Raw genomic sequence first — 27,806 nt, forward strand, 5'->3', positions numbered from 1 at the left:
AGCTGGATATTTGAATTCCCCCCACAGAAGGAAATCCCTGAAAGAGAATTTCAAGGGAAGATGAAAACAGACGAGTCCCAATAGTTGCCAGTTTCGTGGATAAAAAAAATTTCAAACTTAAAAATTAATTATTTTGACAATATCGGTGAACAGTGCTTATCTCATAACTGATAACTACCAGTGCCCTCTATTGGAAACGCCCCTAACTACGTATTTTGTAGGTCGAGAGTGCGCTCTCCGCTCAAGATTTAATGTTTCGTGTAGTGTCCGCAACCTCACCGTCCTTGTGAGAGCTAGGTCTACCTGTTGTGTCACCAATAGTCATTGCCTGTCCCTCCCTGGTCCTAGCTTGGTTGGAGGGGGGCCCATGGTAGCTGGTCATAGGTGGGTCAGGCTCTAAAACCGTGTTTTATCCCTAGCCTCCTGAAATGTCCGGAACCTCGCCGTCCTTGTCTGTCCCCTCCCTGTTCCTAGCTTGGGGTGGAGAGGGGCATGGAAGCTGGTCATAGGTGAGTCAGGCTCTAAAACCGTGTTTTATCCCTAGCCTCCTGAAATGTCCGGAACCTCGCCGTCCCTGTGAGAGCTAAATCTACCTGTTTTGTCAATTAGTCATTGTCTGTCCCTCCCTGGTCCTAGCTTGGTGGGAGAGGGGCATGGAAGCTGGTCATAGTTGTGGTCAGGCTCTAAAACCGTGTTTTATCCCTAGCCTCCTGAAGTGTCCGGAACCTCCTTGGTTCTAGCATGGGGGAGAGGGGGGCATAGGAGCTGATCATAGGTATGGTCGGACTCAAATACTGTTCTGTTCATAGCCTCTGTCGCTCACTATTAACCTTTAATAAACCCAATTTTGGCAGCCCTTGCAATGTTGACATCTTTTGTATTTTCTAGAATTTATTCTAACTTTCACAGTATATTGATGAAGGGCAAAATGAGCGAATGCGACATCGGTTGTTTTCAGACTTTTAAAAAGTGTTTGTCGACCGTTAATATTTAATTTTTATATCATGTAGCCTGGGGCCATTCTTGCACGCCATTTCATCAGATTCCTTTTTTGAATAACTATTAAGAAAAACCAGTTTTACATCCAAGATATATATTCAATAGAAGTGCATATTAATTCTCTCTCTCTCTCTCTCTCTCTCTCTCTCTCTCTCTCTCTCTCTCTCTCTCTCTCAAAGCGACAGACTTACACTATCAAAACGTTTTTTTAATGATAGGTTTCGCGTAATTTTCTGGTTTGTGGTCTCTATAAAAAGCTCTTTTAACGGCGCAAAGAGAATATAATCACAATGGCATTGATCGAAATATAGAAAACAAAATCGAATGTCGCCCCGAAAAGATTAATAATAAATAGACACAGATAACTATTCAGCCATTTTAAACAAGGCCAAATGGGGGTCTCAGCTAATGTAAGCTTAAACAAGGTCATTTTGTGTAATAAGGTTTTCCGCTGAGTCAAATGTCAGCGCTAAGTGATAGGTACAACCACTTCTCTTTTAGAGAAGGGGAAAAATAGGAAAGCTTTAGTATATAAATATGCTTGTTTGAAGAGTTTTAAGTATTTTTGAAGAAAAAAAAAATGTGTTGGGGGTTGGATGTTAAGTAATTGAAACATGTGCCCTCGTACACAACCTGAATTAAAGTAAGCATTATTTTTATTTTGTTCTTAGAATTCTCCGGGAGTTCGTTAATATTTCTAACAAATTTATATTTTCGGTTTTTATTCATTAGTCATTATTTCAGATTTTACCGATTCGTTATTTCAGGTTTTACCGATTCGTTATTTCAGGTTTTTTAAGCATTTTTACACATTCATTATTTAAGGTTTCTTGGTCATTTTCATTAATTAAGGTTTCTTGGTCATTTTTCAACATTTAAGTTTTTAATTATTCATCATTTCAGGATTCTAATCATTATTCATCATTTTCGGTTTCTTTGTCATTATTCATTTTAGGTTTCCTTGTCATTATTCATTCCAGGTTTCTTGGTCATTATATATTTATTTAAAGTTTTGAGTCATTATTCATCAATAAAGTTATTAGTCGTCATTATTCATCATTTCAGATTTTTAATCATTATTCACCATTTCAGGTTTCTTGGTCATTATTCATCATTTAAGTTTTTAGTCATTATTCATTATTTCAGTTTTCTTGGTCACTAAACATTTACTGAAGGTTTTGAGTCATTATTAGTCATTTCAGGTTTCTTAGTCATTATTCATCATTTAAGTTTTTAAGTTATTATTCATTATTTCACGGTTCTTGATCATTATACATTTATTTACCATTTCAGGTTTCTTGGTCATTTTTCATCATCTAAGGTTGTTAGTCATTATTCATCATTTCAGGTTTCTTGGTCATTATTCATTATTTCAGGTTTCTTGGTCATTATTCATCATTTCAGGTTTCTTGGTCATTATTCATCATTTCAGGTTTCTTGGTCATTATTCATCATTTCAGGTTTTGAGTCATGATTCATCATTTCAGGTTTCTTGGTCATTATTCATCATTTCAGGTTTCTTGGTCATTATTCATTATTTCAGGTTTTGAGTCATGATTCATCATTTCAGGTTTCTTGGTCAATATTTATTATTACAGGTTTTGAGTCATGATTCATCATTTCAGGTTTCTTGGTCATTATTCATCATTTCAGGTTTCTTGGTCATTATTCATTATTTCAGGTTTCTTGGTCATTATTCATCATTTCAGGTTTCTTGGTCATTATTCATTATTTCAGGTTTCTTGGTCATTATTCATCATTTCAGGTTTCTTGGCCATTATTCATTATTTCAGGTTTCTTGGTCATCATTCATTATTTCAGGTTTCTTGGTCATTATTCATTATTTCAGGTTTTGAGTCATGATTCATCATTTCAAGTTTCTTGGTCATTATTCATCATTTCAGGTTTCTTGGTCATTATTCATTATTTCAGGTTTCTTGGTCATTATTCATCATTTCAGTTTTCTTGGTCATTATTCATTATTTCAGGTTTCTTGGTCATTATTCATTATTTCAGGTTTCTTGGTCATTATTCATTATTTCAGGTTTCTTGGTCATTATTCATCATTTCAGGTTTCTTGGTCATTATTCATCATTTCAGGTTTCTTGGTCATTATTCATCATTTCAGGTTTCTTGGTCATTATTCATCATTTCAGTTTTCTTGGTCATTATTCATTATTTCAGGTTTCTTGGTCATTATTCATCATTTCAGGTTTCTTGGTCATTATTCATCATTTCAGTTTTCTTGGTCATTATTCATTATTTCAGGTTTCTTGGTCATTATTCATTATTTCAGGTTTCTTGGTCATTATTCATTATTTCAGTTTTCTTGGTCATTATTCATCATTTCAGGTTTCTTGGTCATTATTCATCATTTCAGGTTTCTTGGTCATTATTCATTATTTCAGGTTTCTTGATCATTATTCATCATTTCAGGTTTCTTTGTCATTATTCATTATTTCAGGTTTCTTGGTCATTATTCATTATTTCAGGTTTCTTGATCATTATTCATCATTTCAGGTTTCTTGGTCATTATTCATCATTTAAAGTTTTGAGTCATTATTCACCATTTCAGGTTTCTTGGTCATTATTCACCATTTCAGGTTTCTTGGTCATTATTCATCATTTCAGGTTTCTTGGTCATTATTCATCATTTAAAGTTTTGAGTCATTATTCATCATTTAAAGTTTAGTCATTATTCATCATTTCAGGTTTCTTGATCATTATTCATCATTTAAAGTTGTTAGTCATTATTCATCATTTAAAGTTGTTAGTCATTATTCATCATTTCAGGTTTCTTGGTCATTATTCATCATTTAAAGTTGTTAGTCATTATTCATCATTTAAAGTTTAGTCATTATTCATCATTTCAGGTTTCTTGGTCATTATTCCTCATTTAAAGTTGTTAGTCATTATTCATCATTTCAGGTTTCTTGGTCATTATTCATCATTTAAAGTTGTTAGTCATTATTCATCATTTAAAGTTTAGTCATTATTCATCATTTCAGGTTTCTTGGTCATTATTCATCATTTAAAGTTGTTAGTCATTATTCATCATTTCAGGTTTCTTGGTCATTATTCATCATTTAAAGTTGTTAGTCATTATTCATCATTTCAGGTTTCTTGGTCATTATTCATTATTTAAAGTTGTTAGTCATTATTCATCATTTCAGGTTTCTTGGTCATTATTCATCATTTAAAGTTTTGAGTCATTATTCACCATTTCAGGTTTCTTGATCATTATTCATCATTTAAAGTTGTTAGTCATTATTCATCATTTCAGGTTTCTTGGTCATTATTCATCATGTAAAGTTGTTAGTCATTATTCATCATTTCAGGTTTCTTGGTCATTATTCATCATTTAAAGTTGTTAGTCATTATTCATCATTTCAGGTTTCTTGGTCATTATTCATTATTTCAGGTTTCTTGGTCATTATTCATCATTTCAGGTTTCTTGGTCATTATTCATCATTTAAGGTTTTGAGTCATTATTCACCATTTCAGGTTTCTTGATCATTATTCATCATTTAAAGTTGTTAGTCATTATTCATCATTTAAAGTTTAGTCATTATTCATCATTTCAGGTTTCTTGGTCATTATTCCTCATTTAAAGTTGTTAGTCATTATTCATCATTTCAGGTTTCTTGGTCATTATTCATCATTTAAAGTTGTTAGTCATTATTCATCATTTAAAGTTTAGTCATTATTCATCATTTCAGGTTTCTTGGTCATTATTCATCATTTAAAGTTGTTAGTCATTATTCATCATTTCAGGTTTCTTGGTCATTATTCATCATTTAAAGTTGTTAGTCATTATTCATCATTTCAGGTTTCTTGGTCATTATTCATTATTTAAAGTTGTTAGTCATTATTCATCATTTCAGGTTTCTTGGTCATTATTCATCATTTAAAGTTTTGAGTCATTATTCACCATTTCAGGTTTCTTGATCATTATTCATCATTTAAAGTTGTTAGTCATTATTCATCATTTAAAGTTGTTAGTCATTATTCATCATTTCAGGTTTCTTGGTCATTATTCATCATTTAAAGTTGTTAGTCATTATTCATCATTTCAGGTTTCTTGGTCATTATTCATCATTTAAAGTTGTTAGTCATTATTCATCATTTCAGGTTTCTTGGTCATTATTCATTATTTCAGGTTTCTTGGTCATTATTCATCATTTCAGGTTTCTTGGTCATTATTCATCATTTAAGGTTTTGAGTCATTATTCACCATTTCAGGTTTCTTGATCATTATTCATCATTTAAGGTTTTGAGTCATTATTCACCATTTCAGGTTTCTTGATCATTATTCATCATTTAAGGTTTTGAGTCATTATTCACCATTTCAGGTTTCTTGATCATTATTCATCATTTAAGGTTTTGAGTCATTATTCACCATTTCAGGTTTCTTGATCATTATTCATCTTTTAAAGTTTTGAGTCATTATTCACCATTTCAGGGTTCTTGATCATTATTCACCATTTCAGGTTTCTTGATCATTATTCATCATTTCAGGTTTCTTGATCATTATTCATCATTTAAAGTTGTTAGTCATTATTCACCATTTCAGGTTTCTTGATCATTATTCATCATTTAAGGTTTTGAGTCATTATTCACCATTTCAGGTTTCTTGATCATTATTCATCATTTAAGGTTTAGAGTCATTATTCACCATTTCAGGTTTCTTGGTCATTATTCCTCATTTCAGGTTTCTTGGTCATTATTCATCTTTTAAAGTTTTGAGTCATTATTCACCATTTCAGGTTTCTTGATCATTATTCATCATTTAAAGTTGTTAGTCATTATTCACCATTTCAGGTTTCTTGATCATTATTCATCATTTAAGGTTTTGAGTCATTATTCACCATTTCAGGTTTCTTGATCATTATTCATCATTTAAAGTTGTTAGTCATTATTCACCATTTCAGGTTTCTTGGTCATTATTCACCATTTCAGGATTCTTGGTCATTATTCATCTTTTAAAGTTTTGAGTCATTATTCACCATTTCAGGTTTCTTGATCATTATTCATCATTTAAAGTTGTTAGTCATTATTCATCATTTCAGGTTTCTTGGTCATTATTCATCATTTCAGGTTTCTTGGTCATTATTCATCTTTTAAAGTTTTGAGTCATTATTCACCATTTCAGGTTTCTTGATCATTATTCATCATTTAAAGTTGTTAGTCATTATTCACCATTTCAGGTTTCTTGATCATTATTCATCATTTAAAGTTGTTAGTCATTATTCACCATTTCAGGTTTCTTGATCATTATTCATCATTTAAAGTTGTTAGTCATTATTCATCATTTCAGGTTTCTTGATCATTATCCATCATTTAAAGTTGTTAGTCATTATTCACCATTTCAGGTTTCTTGATCATTATTCATCATTTAAAGTTGTTAGTCATTATTCACCATTTCAGGTTTCTTGATCATTATTCATCATTTAAAGTTGTTAGTCATTATTCACCATTTCAGGTTTCTTGATCATTATTCATCATTTAAAGTTGTTAGTCATTATTCATCATTTCAGGTTTCTTGGTCATTATTTATCTTTTAAAGTTTTGAGTCATTATTCACCATTTCAGGTTTCTTGATCATTATTCATCATTTAAAGTTGTTAGTCATTATTCACCATTTCAGGTTTCTTGATCATTATTCATCATTTAAAGTTGTTAGTCATTATTCACCATTTCAGGTTTCTTGATCATTATTCATCATTTAAAGTTGTTAGTCATTATTCACCATTTCAGGTTTCTTGATCATTATTCATCATTTAAAGTTGTTAGTCATTATTCACCATTTCAGGTTTCTTGATCATTATCCATCATTTAAAGTTGTTAGTCATTATTCATCATTTCAGGTTTCTTGGTCATTATTCACCATTTCAGGATTCTTGGTCATTATTCATTATTTCAGGTTTCATGGTCATTTTTCATTATTTCCGGTTTTTTGGTCATTATTCATCATTTCAGGTTTCTTGGTCATTATTCATCTTTTAAAGTTTTGAGTCATTATTCACCATTTCAGGTTTCTTGGTCATTATTCATCATTTAAAGTTGTTAGTCATTATTCATCATTTAAAGTTTTGAGTCATTATTCACCATTTCAGGTTTCTTGGTCATTATTCATCATTTAAAGTTGTTAGTCATTATTCATCTTTTAAGGTTTCTTGGTCATTATTCATCATTTCAGGTTTTGAGTCATTATTCACCATTTCAGGTTTCTTGGTCATTATTCATCATTTAAGGTTTTGAGTCATTATTCACCATTTCAGGTTTCTTGGTCATTATTCATCATTTAAAGTTGTTAGTCATTATTCATCATTTCAGGTTTCTTGGTCATTATTCATCATTTTAAGGTTTTGAGTCATTATTCACCATTTCAGGTTTCTTGATCATTATTCATCATTTAAAGTTGTTAGTCATTATTCACCATTTCAGGTTTCTTGATCATTATTCATCATTTAAAGTTGTTAGTCATTATTCATCATTTCAGGTTTCTTGGTCATTATTCATCTTTTAAAGTTTTGAGTCATTATTCACCATTTCAGGTTTCTTGGTCATTATTCATCATTTAAAGTTGTTAGTCATTATTCATCATTTCAGGTTTCTTGGTCATTATTCATCTTTTAAAGTTTTGAGTCATTATTCACCATTTCAGGTTTCTTGATCATTATTCATCATTTAAAGTTGTTAGTCATTATTCACCATTTCAGGTTTCTTGATCATTATTCATCATTTAAAGTTGTTAGTCATTATTCATCATTTCAGGTTTCTTGGTCATTATTCATCATTTAAGTTTTGAGTCATTATTCACCATTTCAGGTTTCTTGATCATTATTCATCATTTAAAGTTGTTAGTCATTATTCATCATTTCAGGTTTCTTGGTCATTATTCATCATTTAAAGTTTTGAGTCATTATTCATCATTTCAGGTTTCTTGGTCATTATTCATCATTTCAGGTTTCTTGGTCATTATTCATCATTTCAGGTTTCTTGAGTCATTATTCATCATTTCAGGTTTCTTGGTCATTATTCATCATTTCAGGTTTCTTGGTCATTATTCATCATTTAAAGTTTTGAGTCATTATTCATCATTTCAGGTTTCTTGATCATTATTCATCATTTAAAGTTGTTAGTCATTATTCATCATTTCAGGTTTCTTGGTCATTATTCATCATTTAAAGTTGTTAGTCATTATTCATCATTTCAGGTTTCTTGGTCATTATTCATTATTTCAGGTTTCTTGGTCATTATTCATCATTTCAGGTTTCTTGGTCATTATTCATTATTTCAGGTTTCATGGTATTTTTCATTATTTCCGGTTTCTTGGTCATTATTCATCATTTCAGGTTTCTTGGTCATTATTCATCTTTTAAAGTTTTGAGTCATTATTCACCATTTCAGGTTTCTTGATCATTATTCATCATTTAAAGTTTTGAGTCATTATTCACCATTTCAGGTTTCTTGATCATTATTCATCATTTAAAGTTTTGAGTCATTATTCACCATTTCAGGTTTCTTGGTCATTATTCATCATTTCAGGTTTCTTGGTCATTATTCATTATTTCAGGTTTCTTGGTCATTATTCATCATTTCAGGTTTCTTGGTCATTATTCATTATTTCAGGTTTCTTGGTCATTATTCATCATTTCAGGTTTCTTGGTCATTATTCATTATTTCAGGTTTCTTGGTCATTATTCATCATTTCAGGTTTCTTGGTCATTATTCATTATTTCAGGTTTCTTGGTCATTATTCATCATTTCAGGTTTCTTGGTCATTATTCATTATTTCAGGTTTCTTGGTCATTATTCATCATTTCAGGTTTCTTGGTCATTATTCATTATTTCAGGTTTCTTGGTCATTATTCATCATTTCAGGTTTCTTGGTCATTATTCATTATTTCAGGTTTCTTGGTCATTATTCATCATTTCAGGTTTCTTGGTCATTATTCATCATTTCAGGTTTCTTGGTCATTATTCATTATTTCAGGTTTCTTGGTCATTATTCATCATTTAAAGTTTTGAATCATTATTCACATTTCAGGTTTCTTGGTCATTATTCATCATTTAAAGTTTTAGTCATTATTCATCATTTCAGGTTTCTTGGTCATTATTCATTATTTCAGGTTTCTTGGTCATTATTCATCATTTCAGGTTTCTTGGTCATTATTCATTATTTCAGGTTTCTTGATCATTATTCATCATTTAAAGTTTTGAGTCATTATTCACCATTTCAGGTTTCTTGGTCATTATTCATCATTTAAAGTTTTAGTCATTATTCATCATTTCAGGTTTCTTGGTCATTATTCATTATTTCAGGTTTCTTGGTCATTATTCATCATTTCAGGTTTCTTGGTCATTATTCATTATTTCAGGTTTCTTGGTCATTATTCATCATTTCAGGTTTCTTGGTCATTATTCATTATTTCAGGTTTCTTGGTCATTATTCATCATTTCAGGTTTCTTGGTCATTATTCATTATTTCAGGTTTCTTGGTCATTATTCATTATTTCAGGTTTCTTGGTCATTATTCATTATTTCAGGTTTCTTGGTCATTCTTCATTATTTCAGGTTTCTTGGTCATTATTCATCATTTCAGGTTTCTTGGTCATTATTCATTATTTCAGGTTTCTTGGTCATTATTCATTATTTCCGGTTTCTTGGTCATTATTCATCATTTCAGGTTTCTTGGTCATTATTCATCTTTTAAAGTTTTGAGTCATTATTCACCATTTCAGGTTTCTTGATCATTATTCATCATTTAAAGTTTTGAGTCATTATTCACCATTTCAGGTTTCTTGATCATTATTCATCATTTAAAGTTGTTAGTCATTATTCACCATTTCAGGTTTCTTGGTCATTATTCATCATTTAAAGTTGTTAGTCATTATTCATCATTTCAGGTTTCTTGGTCATTATTCATTATTTCAGGTTTCTTGGTCATTATTCATCATTTAAAGTTTTGAGTCATTATTCATCATTTCAGGTTTCTTGGTCATTATTCACCATTTCAGGTTTCTTGATCATTATTCATCATTTAAAGTTGTTAGTCATTATTCACCATTTCAGGTTTCTTGGTCATTATTCATCATTTAAAGTTGTTAGTCATTATTCATCATTTCAGGTTTCTTGGTCATTATTCATTATTTCAGGTTTCTTGGTCATTATTCATCATTTAAAGTTTTGAGTCATTATTCATCATTTCAGGTTTCTTGTCATTATTCATCATTTAAGTTTTTAAGTCATTGTTCATTATTTCAGGGCTCTTGGTCATTATACATTTATTTACCATTTTAGGTTTCTTGATCATTATTCATCATCTAAGGTTTAGTCATTATTCATTATTTCAGGTTTCTTGATCATTATTCATCATTTAAGGTTTTAGTCATTATTCACCATTTCAGGTTTCTTGGTCATTATTCATCATTTCAGGTTTTGAGTCATTATTCATCATTTCAGGTTTCTTGGTCATTATTCATCATTTCAGGTTTCTTGGTCATTATTCATCATTTAAAGTTTTGAGTCATTATTCATCATTTCAGGTTTCTTGGTCATTATTCACCATTTTAGGTTTCTTTGTCTTCATTCATCATTTTATGGTTCTTTTATACTTTAATTTTGGGGGGTTTTGTAAATGAAGTTGCTGTGAAGCACGTTGTCACTATATTTTTTTTTCAGAAAGAAAAACTTTAGATTGGTTATGATAGTGTTTATGTATAAATCTCTCTCTCTCTCTCTCTCTCTCTCTCTCTCTCTCTCTCTCTCTCTCTCTCTCTCTCTCTCTCTCTCTCATAAAAGGAAACGAAGTACGATTAAAAATTTTATAACCTCTAAGAAATTAGCGATTGCCTTTTTTCGTTTCTTCGTATAAGAGTAATGATTGTTAACCTTCTCTCTAATGAGTGACGATTTTTCCGAGCTATTTCACACAAGAGAAATTGCATTCTTCACCCAAACCCCAAAATGAAAATTGCAGAAATATTCTCTATTAATTTATATTTTTCAATCTATTTCTTTTAGATAAATGCGCCACATCGAAAAGATATAAAAAATATCAGATTCTCGATAGTGAATAGATATATACACAATAGATAATTACCAAACGAATATACCATGAATATGCAAGTTTTCTTGAGACTTTCCCCGGAAATTATCATTAATTTTGTTATAAATTTAGACAAATGTTTTAGTACAGAAATCAACAAAACTTTAATACGATTATTTACATTTTCCCGGTTTTTTAATGTTGTAAATTAGAATCAATTTCTTTTAATGTTGTAAACTGGAATATCATTCAATTTCAGATCATCGATGTGAAATGAATACAGCAGAAAATTATGTAAAATAAAGAATACTTAATCACGTTCATATTCCATAGTAAGATTACGAACATTCACGAACTTGTCTATTGCAATTCATATAAATTCTTATGAATTTATTCGATTACGTAGAATTTATGACCACCTAGTTCTATATAGAGCAAAAACCAGATTCGCTGAATAATTATATCAATAAAAGTAAAAACTCCTTAGGGTGTCGCAACTAGGTCACCGTTGCAAGCAACAAAAAATTTAACCAGCATTTTCAATGGCATCGTCTGACCTAAGTTCTTCCTCGAAGTCTGCGAAATTTTTTTTTGCATCAAAGTCACGACGTAGACTTGAGGAAAAACTAGCTCTTGCTTCCACCTGGCGGCGAATTAGCGAAGCTCTTGCTTCCACCTGGCGGCGAATTAGCGAAGCTCTTGCTTCCACCTGGCGGTGAATTGACGAAGCTCTGTTCCAGAAGAGATCATAGCAACAAGTGGAAGCTCTGTGCGGGTATAGTGCCTTCAGTTCACCTCACGTGGTGTACTGTAGACAATAACAGTGTCCCTTCTTCTCATAACTGCACCCACTTTAAGGTTTAAAGGCGGGTCATGAATGGCAGAGCCAAGGGACAGCGACATTGCCCTATCAAGCAGGACAATGCCAGCTTAGAGTCCTAAGCACCCAAGCCCTCTCTCCACCCAACCTAGGACCAGGGAGGGCCAGACAATAGCTGCTGATGACTCAAAAGAAAGACTTGTAGACTACCCCAAACCGCCCATCCTTAGCTCACAAGGATGGTGAGGTTACAGCGACCAAAGGAACTAACGAGTTTGAACTGGACTCGAACTCCAGTCTGGCGATCACCAGTCAGGGATGTTACCACATACTTTTCCCCCGTTTACTTCATCTACGTTCCATAAAAAATATTTCCAATTTGCCGTAAAATTTCTTTCAAATTAAATTAATGTTGCAACAGCAGCGTTTTCACCCAATTTGGGATATAACATCGAATGGCCTCCCAGACCCAACGCTGGGTCATACAGCCATCGTTCCATAAATCAATGAATCGATGAATGAAGACTTGAGAACATTCACTAAGAAAATGAATGAACGACTCTTCCATTACAAGTCGAACGGTTCGCCCGTGGCTCGGATTACCATTCGAAAGGTCACTTGTTTCACAGGTCTGTCTATTACAAAAGCAGTTACAAAATCCTTTTAACAATGGCACTCGTCGTCAGGTCGAAGAACGGAGGCCTCATTATGCCAAATAATTCTTGCGTGGAAGTGTTCGCGCTCTTAAAGTTGCGATGTTTTCGCGCAATGTCGCTCTTGTTGCAAACAATATACATACGTAGACTAATATTCAAAGGTCATCAGTCAGTAGCCTTCTCTCTCTCTCTCTCTCTCTCTCTCTCTCTCTCTCTCTCTCTCTCTCTCTCTCTCTCTCTCTCTCGTTGAACTTTAATTATGAAAATTACTAGTGATGAAAAACCTTATTATCACTTAAGCCTAAACATATTTTGTAATTTAATTTCTAAAGGGGAAGAACGAATAGAATGAATGGAAAACAAACAAAACCAGAGAGAGAGAGAGAGAGAGAGAGAGAGAGAGAGAGAGAGAGAGAGAGAGAGAGAGAGAGAGAGAGAAGCTACAATGAGTAATCTAGAATCGTGTGTCTATAAATTTGTCCTTAATACTATTATTGAGGCCCATTGCGTCAATGGCCGTAGGAGATGATGATTATGATGAATATCAAGATTATCTTAAGAGTTGGCTTGTCAACTAGCCTACATAAGATTCGAACCTAGACCTGTATTTAGAGAACTAATAGGTTTTACCCTGTTTGTACCAAAACTTGTCTCCAAAGCAAAACTTGAATGAAATTGGTCTTTTCCTTTTGATAGTTTCTAATAGGAAAACTAATAGATATTTTGATAATCTTTAAATATTGTTTCCTGGAAATGAAAATACTGGGGAGGTTACTGTTGTGGTTGGGCACCACGGAGTGGGCTGGGGTGGGGGGAGTGTGGGGGGTCTTGGCCGGACGTCTCTGGAGATAGTACTGGAACTGAAACCAGGTAAATTTAATCTATTACCTGGAAAGGGTAATTCGCTTTGTTTTAATTCTAGAGTTTAACAACAAATTAGCTTGTCGTTCTTTCAGGTGTCATTAACAAAAACGTACTTCGATTTTTGCTTTTTCTTTCATAGTTACTAGCTTTTTTATCGTACAAATCATTTTGTTTTCTTATTTATATACTACCTTGTTAGTAAAAAATCAAAGCATTATACAAAGATGGATATTTATTACATAAAAACTTTTTTTTAATCTCAATTTTTTTATAAATGCAGATATCAGATAAACATTAAATAGTGATTACCTGTCTTTCCTGTCAGACCAGTATGTAAATGTACGAAGGAATAAGAATACTCGATAGATACTATAATAGTAATAAAGTGTATACTGTTAAGTAACCCACAGTTACCCGCATCAATTTCCTTAGCGGTTACGTAACGTGTGAGAGTACACACACAACACCAGGTTTATTGTTTTCCCCGACGATTTACTTGCTATGCTCGACACGGCGAAAGTGAAATATAAATCGGAGACCTCCAGTAAATTACCGACCTTGAAGTAAAAGTCAACAATACGGCGCTATGTTTTTTTTTTTTTTTTTTTTTTTTTTTTTTTTTTTTTTTTTTTTTTTTTTTTTTTTTTTACGAATCCGTAAAAGTACGAGCATCGTTTTAACTCTGATAATATGTCTACGTCACACAGTTTGGGTTCAGAAACAATAGGACGTTCATATGCTGGTATGCCATTTTTTAAGAAGAATGATTTCCTCTTAATTAATTCGACTATACAATTACATGGAAATGCCGCGTACCATTTGTTGCCAATGCAAAAATCAGTCTAATTGCTTATGCATTACTTATTACGTATCGATTTCATTACAATCTTAATCGAGTAAAATATTTCTAGTTATTAATATCTGAATAGTAATCAAAATATATAATGAGACCTATCCATTAACTATAAGTATATATGAAATAAACTCTACGATACTGTGCTCCATTTGCTGTCAATGAAAGTGCTTATGCAGTAACTTACTACAGTACACTGTCTTGGGTTCGAGTTCTCTTGCTTGAGGGTACAATCGGGGACACTATTCTATCTGATTTTTCTTCCCCTTTTCTTGTTAAAGTTTTATAGTTCATATAGGAAATATTTATTTTAAAATTGTTACTGTTCTTAAAATATTTTATTTTTCCTTGTTTCCTTTCCTCACTGGGCTTTTTTCCCTGTTGCAGCCCTTGGGCTTATACCATCCTGCTTTTCCAATGAGCGTTGTAGCTAAGCAAGAAATAATAATAATAATAATAGATTGATATGCATGGTTGTGTTGTGAAAAACATCCTGTAAACATTCAAAACAATTAATGGCTATGTTTTTTTCTGATAGATTCTTAACATAGCAAATCCCAATCTCGTTCTAGATAAGTCACTCATTGTGATGAATATACAACATAACATAATCCGCTTCGTGATCTCAGCTCGCTCGTGCGAGACAAACAAACTTGTTTGGTTGAGTGGTCAGGAAAGAAGAGACAGAGAATACAATCTTCCTTGTATACGATCACTCGATCAGATTTGAACATTTTAGAAAGGGTCTGAACACTTGGACATGTTAGAAAGGGTCTGAACACTTGGACATGTTAGTAAGGGTCTGAACACTTGGACATGTTAGAAAGGGTCTGAACGCTAGGCCATTCTAGAAAGGGTCTGAATATTTATTAATTTTTTAAAGGGTCTGAACACGTAGACATTTTAGAAAGGGTCTGAACGTTTGGACATTTTAGAAAGGGTCTGAACGTTTGGACATCTTAGAAAGGGTCTGAACGCTTGGACGTTTTAGAAAGGGCCTGAACGCTTGACCATTCTAGAAAGGGTCTGAATACTTGGACATTTTAGAAAGGGTCTGAACATTTGGACATTTTAGAAAGGGTCTGAACACTTGGACATTTTAGAAAGCGTCTGAATTAACACTTGGACATTTTAGAAAGAGTCTGAATGCTTGGGCATTTTAGAAAGGGCCTGAAAACATGGTCATTTTAGAAAGGGTCTGAATATTTGGTAATTTTTAAAGGGTCTGATCACTTGGACATTTTAAAAAGGGTCTGAAAACATGGTCATTTTAGAGAGGGTCTGAATATTTGGTCATTTTAAAAGGCTCTCAACACTTGGACATTTTAGAAAGGGTCTCAACACTTGGACATTTTAGAAAGGGTCTGAACGCTTGGACATTTAAGAAAGGTTCTGAACACTTAGTCATTTTAGAAAGGGTCTGAACACTCGGATGTTTTATAAAGGGTCTAAACCCTTTGACGTTTTAGAAAGGATCTAAATACTTGGACGTTTTAGAAAGGGTCTGAATACTTGGACATTTTAGAACGGGTCTGGACACTGAACTTTTCAATGTTACATACGAAGAAAAAACAGAGAAACCTATTTGAACGTTGTTACTGGTCTTGAAGATATTTTTTATTTTTTATCTAATACTTCTCGTCTACAGTTTATTGTTTGGTCCATTTGTCTGAAAATTACTCATTTGATAACTAAATTAATATAAAATATCAAACCCATTCTATATGGTTGGATTTTTTTTAACTATGATGACATGGCTAACTACTCCGATTTCGCAAAAAAAAATTCTTATAAGAACTTTACCTTGTATTCCACTCTTACCTACCATTAGACTAAAGTATTACCTTTTTCCCCAATTACTCTTTTCTAGACGCTTTTTTGCAATCGTTTGCTATATTTAGATCTGTATTATGCCCCTGGAGCTAATTTCACTCAATGACCGAGACTGTCATTTTAGCTCTGTGTTTTGTCTCAGAAATCACATTTACGATTTCACTGATAAGGTAATTTCGTAAGAAAAAAGGTAAAAATACGAAATGACATATTTGGTATTGACCGATCCTACAAGAAGAAGAAGAAGAATTAATAATGATAAAGCAAAGAAGAAGAAATATTAATAAAGAGAAGAAGAAGAAGAAGAAGAAATAATAATAATAAAGCGAAGAAGAAGAAATATTAATAAAGAGAAGAAGAAGAAGAAGAAGATATAATAATAATAAAGCGAAGAAGAAGAATAAGAACAACAACAACAAGACGAATTTGAAGAACAGGACGGATTAGAAGATCAAAACGAAGTAGAAGAACAAGACAAAGAACAAGAACAAGACAAAAAACAAAAATAAGGAGAAGAAGAAGAAGAAGAAATAAGCTGGGGAAAAAACCGACCTTGGATATCTTAACATATCGCGGTACACTCAACTTTCACTATAATGACGGCGAAATCTACGTGAGGCGGTGACCCACTCACACACACCGTTAGGTAGGTTCAAGGCTCGCTGGCGTCTGGCTTCTTTTATTATTATTATCTTACAACTTTTCATCTTTTCAAACCAACAGCGATCGGTAACGCTTTCCCGATAAGTTCCGCCGCTTTCGGTGTTGGCGACTCATCGGCTTTGTTTGTAACTTATACAGTCTATTTGTTTGGTTGCGCTAGTCCAAACAGCTTGGAAACAAATGACTAACTTTCGAGATTTCTGTACAGGTAAAGTCAATATGGCTTGAGGAGAAAGCAAAACGAGTGTATTTATGGTTACGTGATTCATGAATCTGGTAAATAAGAAGCATTATATGCATTTCGTAGGTTGCATATCGATGCATAATGACATAGTTCGCTAAAGACGTAACAGGGGGAGATTTTAGAAATCTTAAGCAGTTAGTTTTGTGTGCGTTGGCGAAATTTTGTTTTGAGAGAGAGAGAGAGAGAGAGAGAGAGAGAGAGAGAGAGAGGAGAGAGAGAGAGAGAGAGAGAGAGACTCGTGGTAACCTAGTATCACAGAATAAACTATGGTACCCTTTTCAAGTGAGATGCTATCTAAAATTAATTTGACTTCATCAGGTAACTTAGATTAATTGATCATCCTTATCTTGATATCTTGTTGATTTCATCTCTTGAATGTAAAATTTCCCTGTAAATATTATTTGGTTAATCTCTTTACATTCTGACAGTGCTACCATGTATATATATATATATATATATATATATATATATATATATATATATATATATATATATATATATATATATATATATATATATTACTTTTTTGCGGGCCTTGCTTAAGGGCATTACCAGACTTCTAACTAGTATGTCTCTCCCTGTCCCTTTGGGTAGGGGGAGAGGAGTAGTCATACCCAGGTTAGAGGGGGTGCCCTAAGAGGGTTGAATCTGTGTCCGTGTGTACAGCCGCCGTCATTTTTTTACGAGTAGCCTACACTAGTATATATATATATATATATATATATATATATATATATATATATATATATATATATATATATATATATATATATATACAGAAGTAGTAAAAGGGTGAAAGTATGAATTAGAATGTTTAATTTAGAAGCAATAGGAGACAAGAAATGAAGGCTTTGTGGTGGTGATGTGGTAATGTCCCTGACTGGTGAACGCCAGATTGGGTTCGAGTCCCATTTCTTTGATCACTGCAACCTCACCATCCTTGTGAGATAAGTTTGTCGGGTTTGCGGGAGCCTATAGGCCTAACTGCTGAGTCATCAGCAGCCATTGCCTGGCCCTCCTTGATCCTAGCTTTGGTGGAGAGGGTGCTTGGACGCTGATCATATGATATATGGTCACTGTAGGGCACGTTCTGCTTGATAGGACAATGTCACCGTCCCTTGCCTCTGCCATTCATGAGCAGCGTTTAAACCTTTAAAAGGTTGGATTGATGGTATGGAAGATGATTAGAAAGGAAGGGCTTCTCTCTCTCTCTCTCTCTCTCTCTCTCTCTCTCTCTCTCCTCTCTCTCTCTCTCTCTCTCTCTCTCTCTCTCTCTCTCTCTCTCTCTCTCTCTCGTTTATAGATACAAACTCTAACTTTCCATTACCAACGTACGCACGTATCACTATTGTATCTAATCTTCTGGAGCTTTGTGCACGAACGAATTTACCTTCATCTAACCGTGAAACTGAGAACTAGTTAGTGCGCATAAATGGCAATTATATCAGTCTAAGTTTAATCAAGGAAATGAGTCTGTTCTCGTCACAAAAGTTACACGAGAAGCTTGAAAGTTAAGGAGACCTGCTGTGTGCCATACGTTGACTTGGAGAAACTCCAAAATATCGGTCTTGAATCAATTCAAGGTTATTACTTGTTTCTTTGAGCTGTTTTGATGTTATTGATTTTTTTTCAGATATTTGATTTCAATTGTTCATTATGCCTTATATCTTTTATTTATTTCCTTATTTCCTTTCCTCACTGAGCTACTTTTTTCCCTGTTGGAGCCCTGGGGCTTATAGCATCTTGCATTTCCAACTAGGGTTGTAGCTTAGCTAATAATAATAATAATAATAATAATAATAATAATAATAATAATAATAATAATAATAATAATAATAATAATAAGGATTATGACAACAACAACAATAATAATTAAGTAAAAACGACAGTAGAATATTCTATACTTTGGTGGTCAAGGTGAACTATTCTTTCAATCTAAGTATATTGTGGCTGTTTGGCTCCTAATCACGAATATGAATCTTAAATGGCGATGTTATCATAACCGGTCGTCCAAAATATGAGAGAATTGCTACATATTGCGCAGCCAACAAATCGTGTTGACACAAGAATCGTTACAGATGATTTCAAACTATTGGAACCTAGATATATGTCTACTGTAGGCTCTAGAGCCTTTAAATATACGGCCCCGAGACTATACAATAAACTCCCACGAGACATCCGAATGATTGAGGATATTAAGGCTTTCAAGGCGAAATTGAAGACGTTCTTATTCTGTGAGTGCTTCGATAGTGACGATTTAACAGTAAATGAGCAATACGCGATGTGAAATGGTGAATGCTTTCGAACGATCATAAAATGACTGTGAAGGTCCTGTAGAGAGTAGGGTTCACCCTGCTGTATATGACCGGAAAAGCAGCCCTTAAAGTATAAGTGTATTGTAATTCATTATCAAAACCATAATTTTGCAATTTTCGCAAAGAAATTCCAAAACTCCCTGTTGGTGGTTTAACGGTTATGAATGCAAGATTGCCATGTATTGTAATAAACTTGAATTAGTTATTGCAATCAATGCAAAATTCGGCAAAACACCAAGTTAGACATTTATTGCTCTACATTTACAATGTCTACAATGAAGTTTTAAATGTGCCTATAGTGAGATGTTATTTGGAAATACAGACTCTCTCTCTCTCTCTCTCTCTCTCTCTCTCTCTCTCTCTCTCTCTCTCGTATTTAAACAAACTCCAGCTTTCCATTATCAACGTTAGTCATTTATTGCCTTCTACATTTACAATGTCTACATTGAAGTTTTAAAACCTGTGCCAATGGTGAGTTGATAACTGGAAATACAATCTCTCTCTCTCTCTCTCTCTCTCTCTCTCTCTCTCTCTCGTATAGATACAAACTCCAACTTTCCATGACCAACGTACGCGCATATCACTAATGTATCCAAACTTCTACAACTTCGTGCACAAACGAATTTACCTTTATTCAACCGTGAAACAAAGAATTAATTAGTGCGCATAAATGGCGTAACAATACCATTACATTGCAAACAAACGCTACAGTTTAACTGTGCTGTAAAAACGAGAAACCACTTATTCCTTAGTGGAATGAGGTTTTCCGTAACTCCTCTCCCTGTCCATACAGTTCTGTACAAAGAGGAAATAAACAGTTGAAATATATATTTCTTTATAGTTTCTATCTACAAGACTTTGGGAAATATGACAAAATTCTCTGTTGTATCCTGAAAATGTAGTTGTTACATAGAAACAAAGATTATAACGATATTTGTAAATATTTTTAATTCCTTTTCCCAAATCATGAGGATTGACAATATACTCAAAATGCATTATGCGTTTAGGATTCTGTGAAAGAAACGGGAACAAATAAGAATAGAGTTTTAATAATACGTTAATTTGTATATGGAACAAAATATGCTATAAATTTATCAGGAAGTGTCAAGTTTTTTTTCGTTTGTCTCCGAAAAAATACAATATGTAACGTATAGTGTTTATGAAAAAATGAGGATAAGACCCGTTTCATACAAATAATATTCGTTTTTATTAATAGAATTGTGTTATAAGAACTAATTTCCATTGTGAACGAAGGTCTAAAGAATTTTTTTTTCGTGCAAAACTAGACTTAATAAGAAATATCTTAATCGTTATTCAAATTGATATTGAATAGACATTATAAGCCTATGAGATTATGCTATTGAATACCTTACACAACGCGTATTTATAATGAGAAACTCTTATATTAGAATTATAATGAAACTAAATGAAAGCCAAACAAAACAAAAAACCACATCGACTGAAATTCTCACAATTGTTTATGCAACCAAATAATAAACTTTATGGGACGTAGCAGAATTTGAAAGCTTTTTTTTTTTTCTTTCTTTTTTTTTTTAACCCAAACACAACAGGTATATATTTTTTTTTATGATCTCGTGAGGAAGATTGGCGAGTATCAAATATATTATATTATATTATATATGCTTTCTTGTTTTATTAAGTGCTTCGATAATGTACATAAGACAGTTAAAAGGAATATACTGAATGATATTCTAAATATCTAAGAATAGATACAACAGATTTTGTAGATCCTTTAGTGCGTAATTTCAGTACACTACAGCACTATTATAGATTTTGAAAGCGTTATGTCCAAGGGAAAAATGTAGTTAATTCGATCGCTAAAACGGTATAAATCATCTCGCAAAGGTCTTGAATACTAATGGAGCCATTATCGAACAATTGTACTCTGCTGCAGTGAACGCCACTAACAAAACGTATGGCCTCGTTTCTTATTTTTCAAGGCGGCAATTGCTGTATATACGGTAATTAAACATCTATACAGTACATTGTAATGAGCAATTGCCGGAAAATTTAACCAAGGGACCCTTTTGTCATATAGAACTCGAGATGGCAACATTTAAATTATCTTTTCTTATATAAATAATAAAATTTTTAACATTTAGACTAACTACGTACAGACCCTTCTAGTTGAAACAACCTATTCGAGAACATTGAGATTTATTACTTAACCACAACTGTGCAAATATTCATTGTTCTACTTACGTATCAAGAGATCAGAGCATATCATAATAATGGGTCTATTGCAACACAACCTGGCAAAGTCAAGCGAGTACGGAGAGACAGTTATTGATGTCACGTACGAAGGCTGTTATCGACTTGCGTGGAATTGTACTTATTACCATAGATATTTATGCTTATTACCACAAATTTACCTTTCAAGGTCTTATCTAATGCCTTTGATGGAGAGAACAATTGTGGCCGTAGAAGTTTGAATTAGTATGAATGACGTCAGGATCCCATGGTCTCTTTCATTCACCATTCCATTCATGCAATGAATGAATCGCCACACATGAGAAAATGACGTTTACATTAAACACTTGGATTTGTAAGGCCACACAACGGCTAAGTGTATCTATATTGTTTATCTACGGTATTACACCCTAATTACTGCCTACGGTACACAGGCGTGATGTGCTACTAAGGGCAAATGAGGATTTAGCAAATAGAAGTTGTGTGCATGAATGTTGAAAATGAAAATCTACGTTATCTATATTTTTTTTTCTATACTTCTAACAGTTTCTGCGTAAAGTGATTGTTCAGAAACTTAATTTCGGATAAAATTTTATCTTGTAAACAATTTTTTTCTTTCAGGTCTGGGGATGCATGTAAGGGAGCCATGTTGGCTCTAATATCAGCCTTAGAATTGTCGATTTATATCTCCAGCAAACGCGTATTGTTGAAGAAATAAGGCTGAATAGTCTCCTGTCAAGGTACGAAAATTACTCTCTCTCTCTCTCTCTCTCTCTCTCTCTCTCTCTCTCTCTCTCTCAAGAGTAGGCCTACAATGACTATTTTATCAAAGAATAGCACTTGTATATACTGTAGAATCAATCAATGTAAATCAAATTCAGTTATCAAGTCTCTCTCTCTCTCTCTCTCTCTCTCTCTCTCTCTCTCTCAAAAGTAGGTCTACAATGACTATCTTATCAAAGAATAGCACTTGTATATACTGTAGAATCAATCAATGTAAATCAAATTCAGTTATTAAGTCTCTCTCTCTCTCTCTCTCTCTCTCTCTCTCTCTCTCTCTCTCTCAAAAGTAGGTCTACAATGACTATCTTATCAAAGAATAGCACTTGTATATACTGTAGAATCAATGTAAATCAAATTCAGTTATCAAGTCTCTCTCTCTCTCTCTCTCTCTCTCAAAAGTAGGTCTACAATGACTATCTTATCAAAGAATAGCACTTGTATATACTGTAGAATCAATGTAAATCAAATTCAGTTATCAAGTCTCTCTCTCTCTCTCTCTCTCTCTCTCTCTCTCTCTCTCTCTCAAAAGTAGGTCTACAATGACTATCTTATCAAAGAATAGCACTTGTATATACTGTAGAATCAATGTAAATCAAATTCAGTTATCAAGTCTCTCTCTCTCTCTCTCTCTCTCTCTCTCTCTCTCTCTCAAAAGTAGGTCTACAATGACTATCTTATCAAAGAATAGCACTTGTATATACTGTAGAATCAATCAATGTAAATCAAATTCAGTTATCAAGTCTCTCTCTCTCTCTCTCTCTCTCTCTCTCTCTCTCTCTCAAAAGTAGGTCTACAATGACTATCTTATCAAAGAATAGCACTTGTATATACTGTAGAATCAATCAATGTAAATCAAATTCAGTTATCAAGTCTCTCTCTCTCTCTCTCTCTCTCTCTCTCTCAAAAGTAGGTCTACAATGACTATCTTATCAAAGAATAGCACTTGTATATACTGTAGAATCAATCAATGTAAATCAAATTCAGTTATCAAGTCTCTCTCTCTCTCTCTCTCTCTCTCTCTCTCTCTCAAAAGTAGGTCTACAATGACTATCTTATCAAAGAATAGCACTTGTATATACTGTAGAATCAATCAATGTAAATCAAATTCAGTTATCAAGTCTCTCTCTCTCTCTCTCTCTCTCTCTCTCTCAAAAGTAGGTCTACAATGACTATCTTATCAAAGAATAGCACTTGTATATACTGTAGAATCAATCAATGTAAATCAAATTCAGTTATCAAGTCTCTCTCTCTCTCTCTCTCTCTCTCTCTCTCTCTCTCAAAAGTAGGTCTACAATGACTATCTTATCAAAGAATAGCACTTGTATATACTGTAGAATCAATGTAAATCAAATTCAGTTATCAAGTCTCTCTCTCTCTCTCTCTCTCTCTCTCTCTCTCTCTCAAAAGTAGGTCTACAATGACTATCTTATCAAAGAATAGCACTTGTATATACTGTAGAATCAATGTAAAACAAATTCAGTTATCAAGTCTCTCTCTCTCTCTCTCTCTCTCTCTCTCTCATCTACAATGACTATCTTATCAAAGAATAGCACTTGTATATACTGTAGAATCAATCAATGTAAATCAAATTCAGTTATCAAGTCTCTCTCTCTCTCTCTCTCTCTCTCTCTCTCTCTCTCTCTCTCAAAAGTAGGTCTACAATGACTATCTTATCAAAGAATAGCACTTGTATATACTGTAGAATCAATCAATGTAAATCAAATTCAGTTATCAAGTCTCTCTCTCTCTCTCTCTCTCTCTCTCTCTCAAAAGTAGGTCTACAATGACTATCTTATCAAAGAATAGCACTTGTATATACTGTAGAATCAATGTAAAACAAATTCAGTTATCAAGTCTCTCTCTCTCTCTCTCTCTCTCTCTCTCTCTCTCTCATCTACAATGACTATCTTATCAAAGAATAGCACTTGTATATACTGTAGAATCAATCAATGTAAATCAAATTCAGTTATCAAGTCTCTCTCTCTCTCTCTCTCTCTCTCTCTCTCTCTCTCTCTCAAAAGTAGGTCTACAATGACTATCTTATCAAAGAATAGCACTTGTATATACTGTAGAATCAATGTAAATCAAATTCAGTTATCAAGTGTCTCTCTCTCTCTCTCTCTCTCTCTCTCTCTCTCTCTCTCTCAGAAATTAATTATTTAGAGCATTCATTTATGTCTTAGTCTTCCAATTAGTACTAAAATTAACCTAAATCTCTCTCTCTCTCTCTCTCTCTCTCTCTCTCTCTCTCTCTCAGAAATTAATTATTTAGAGCATTCACCTTTGTCATAGTCTTCCACTTAGCACTAAAATTAACCAAAAACACACACTCACTCTCTCTCTCTCTCTCTCTCTCTCTCTCTCTCTCTCTCTCTCCGAAATTAATGATTTAGAGCATTCATATTTTTTCTTTTAGCCTCCCAATTATCAAAATTAACCCCAAAATCTCAATCTCTCTCTCTCTCTCTGAGGTTATTTTTTTTATTCATTTTTATTTTATAGTCTTCTAATTAGTGAAATTAATCCACATGAATTATTAGCGCATTTGATGCGTTTCTACACAAATCTTGCCTCATCTGATGGCAAAACAGCTGAACGTAAATACTGTTTAAAGTTTAAACTGAAGAGAAAGGAATTGACTTTAGTTGAAAGACAACGTTCTCAGTTGTTGATACATCTAAATAAGAGTAGTGGTTTATTTCGATTAACGTACTTTATTATGGAGAATTACGGCGCAATGAATATATGAAGAAGGATATAGGAAGAAACATATTCTATAGTCAATTCTTCTTAGCGAGGCAGATTTGCACCGATTCGCAGAGGGGCCCTTTTTAGCTCAAAAACGTTTCCTGATCGTTGATTGGTTGGACAAGATAATTATAACCAATCAGGTAGCAGGAAACTTTTTCCGAGCTAAAAGGGCCCTGCTGCGAGTCGATGCAAATGCGCCTCATTAAAAAAAATTGAGTTTAGAGGTTCATCTGTATATCTAGGCCTACTCATGGAAAAAGACCCTGCCTTGCAATCTGTTGGACGGAAGTTCGAGACCCACTTAAGCTTGATAGTTTCTAGTAGTGTCTGCAACCTCCCCATCCTTGTGAGCTAGGGAAGGGGTGGGGGGTTTGGTGAGCCACTAGGTCTAACTGCTGAGTCATCAGCAGCCATTGTCTGGCCTTTCCTGGTCCTAGCTTGGATGGAGTGGAGTCTTGAGCTTGGGTATGATCAAGGTCTAGGAAATTGCCCTGTATTTTGACTTTTGTCATTCATGAGTGTCCTTTTAACTCATATTATTCAGATTATAAGGATACCATCAAAAACACTTCAGTTACCATGTCTATATTTTGTTTTTCATCATTGAGAGATAAACTAGAAGTAATCATTCACGTATTAAAATAGTAATATTATTATTATATGTCACTATTCTTAACTAAAATATCTGTAGAGCTGTTAAAATACTGTACTGCTTTGAGTACTGTATATTGAAAATATTTTTAAAAATTCCAAAAGAAACATTACTGGAACACTGAATTAATCTTCTTCACTAGTCACTATTACCTTTGAAACCAAAGTTCCTCACCTACGGTAATCATGATACATTACCATGTGCTGTGTCATTCTTTTTGGAAGAGGTTCATGATCGCTTTAAAAAAAAATACTCGGTTGAATATCATAAGATCCCTGTTCCTGGCTAAAAGATAATTTTCTATCACTCAAACTAGGTACGGAAAGTTTTCCAAAATTGTCAGTAACGAGGATCTTATTCCGCAGTTTGCGGGTGAAGGGGACAGAGTCGTTTGTGCAGACTACTTCTCTCGTATGTCAAAAAGGTCAGTTTTTTATTTCAAATATCATATGTAATTCCCCTTTATATTGCGCATCGATTAATATTGTGCTGTGATGATGAAACAAATATACTGTTTCTTTACAATGCAGAAAAGTTTGAATATACTGTACACATTTGATTGTTGTATACTATACACATAAACCCTCCATGATCATCTTTTCTTCAACTGCTAACTCTCGGGTATATCACCTATACTGTATTGAGAATTGATGTGTATATGTAATTTTTTCAAACATAATCTCCAAGATGGTAAAACAACCTGAAATTCTTTTGAAATTAAAAAAAAAAAAAAAAAACTGAACCTGATACTTTGATATTGTGCTTATTTCTTCTTTTTCAATTTCAATTTGCTAAGAATAGAAAACAAAGCAAAATTATAAAATCACAAATTTTAAGTAATTTGTATTTTTCATAACAGTACTTACCTCGAACTACTTTCTTAAGAGTATCTGGGAATCTCCTCCCAACCAGAATTTTGTGTAGCCCTATCTTCGTTTTCCCTAGTGGGGTCCCTCTGTGGCGGATGGATACTCACCCTGAGGCGACCCGGGTCAGCGTGCGAGAGCAAGGAGCTTTTGATAACCATAATTTCGAACTCCTGTAAGACACTCGGGGAAGTTTGGGCTGGCAATAACCCGAAAGTAGTTCGAGGTAAGTACTGTTAGGAAAAATACAAATTACTTAAAATTTGTGATTTGTTCCAACACGGAGTACTTACCTTGAACTACTTTCTTAGGAGACTTATACTTTAGGAGGTGGGGGTGAACTTACAGGCCGGGAGACCCAATAGATACCATTCGATTGAACCTAGATAGGAGGCTAGGTTCTAGCTGACAACAAAAACAGGGTAGGAGACTCGGGGAGAACTACGCAAAAAACTTCTAATGCCTATGTAACTTACCTCTATGAAAAACATCTGAACATAGGCGTCTCCAACGATCAACTCAAACATGGGCGGAGGAAAAGGAAAGGGAACAGAGAGGAAGCAGGAAAGGGGGCAGCAAGGAGGAACTTGTGTCGCTTGGAATTACTTCCCATGGGTTTCCCCGGGGCTTCAACCTTAAACCTGTTGGAGCACGGAAATGACTGGGCCGATGGAGGTGTCTAGAGGCTTCCTTGTACAGTCTTTCAGGTAATGGGCCATAAACGTAGACTGTCTGGACCACGTACCCGCTCTCAGAATCTGGCCCACTGCCATGTTCTTGTCGAAGGCCAAGGACGTGCTTAGGCCTCTAATGTCATGGGGGCACGGTTTGCCCGGCACCATGGATCCGTCGCTGTCATAAGCCCTCTTTATGACTTGCCGCAGCCAGAAAGAGATGGTGTTCTTGGAGACCGCCTTCATTACCCGACCCGAGGAAACAAACAGGCTCTTGATCCCCGGCCCAAGCCTGACTGTCCTTTCAAGGTATTTTCTGACTGATCTGACCGGGCACAACGACAAGTCTTCGGGATTGTCTGAACATGGGATTGCTGGGACCGAAAAGCCCTCGAACTTGGGGTCCCAGGAAGCAGGATTTTGAGTCTTGGCTACAAAGTGCGGAAGAAACTTAAAACTTAGGTCTTTCCAACCCTTCGAGTGTGAGACCTCGTATGACAACCCATGGAGCTCACTGACTCGTTTAGCGGAGGACAATGCTAGGAGGAAGACCGTTTTAAGGGTAAGG

General features: G+C 33.9%; 1 protein-coding gene and 1 long non-coding RNA gene across 6 annotated transcripts in view; one reads left to right on the forward strand and one right to left on the reverse strand.

Moving 5' to 3' along the window:
- The window catches only part of LOC137647242 (solute carrier family 53 member 1-like), a 318,023-nt gene that overhangs the window by 145,868 nt on the left and 144,349 nt on the right, over nt 1-27,806 (reverse strand). The gene's annotated exons all lie outside the window — the stretch shown is intronic.
- LOC137647245 (uncharacterized) overlaps nt 1-27,806 on the forward strand; it is a 68,655-nt gene that overhangs the window by 32,957 nt on the left and 7,892 nt on the right. The window contains exons 2-3 of the long non-coding RNA XR_011045546.1: nt 22,134-22,252; nt 26,064-26,122. This is a non-coding gene — a long non-coding RNA (uncharacterized lncRNA). The remainder of the gene's footprint in view (nt 1-22,133; nt 22,253-26,063; nt 26,123-27,806) is intronic.

Source organism: Palaemon carinicauda, chromosome 9, assembly GCF_036898095.1.
Source record: "Palaemon carinicauda isolate YSFRI2023 chromosome 9, ASM3689809v2, whole genome shotgun sequence".
Lineage (NCBI taxonomy): Eukaryota > Metazoa > Arthropoda > Malacostraca > Decapoda > Palaemonidae > Palaemon > Palaemon carinicauda.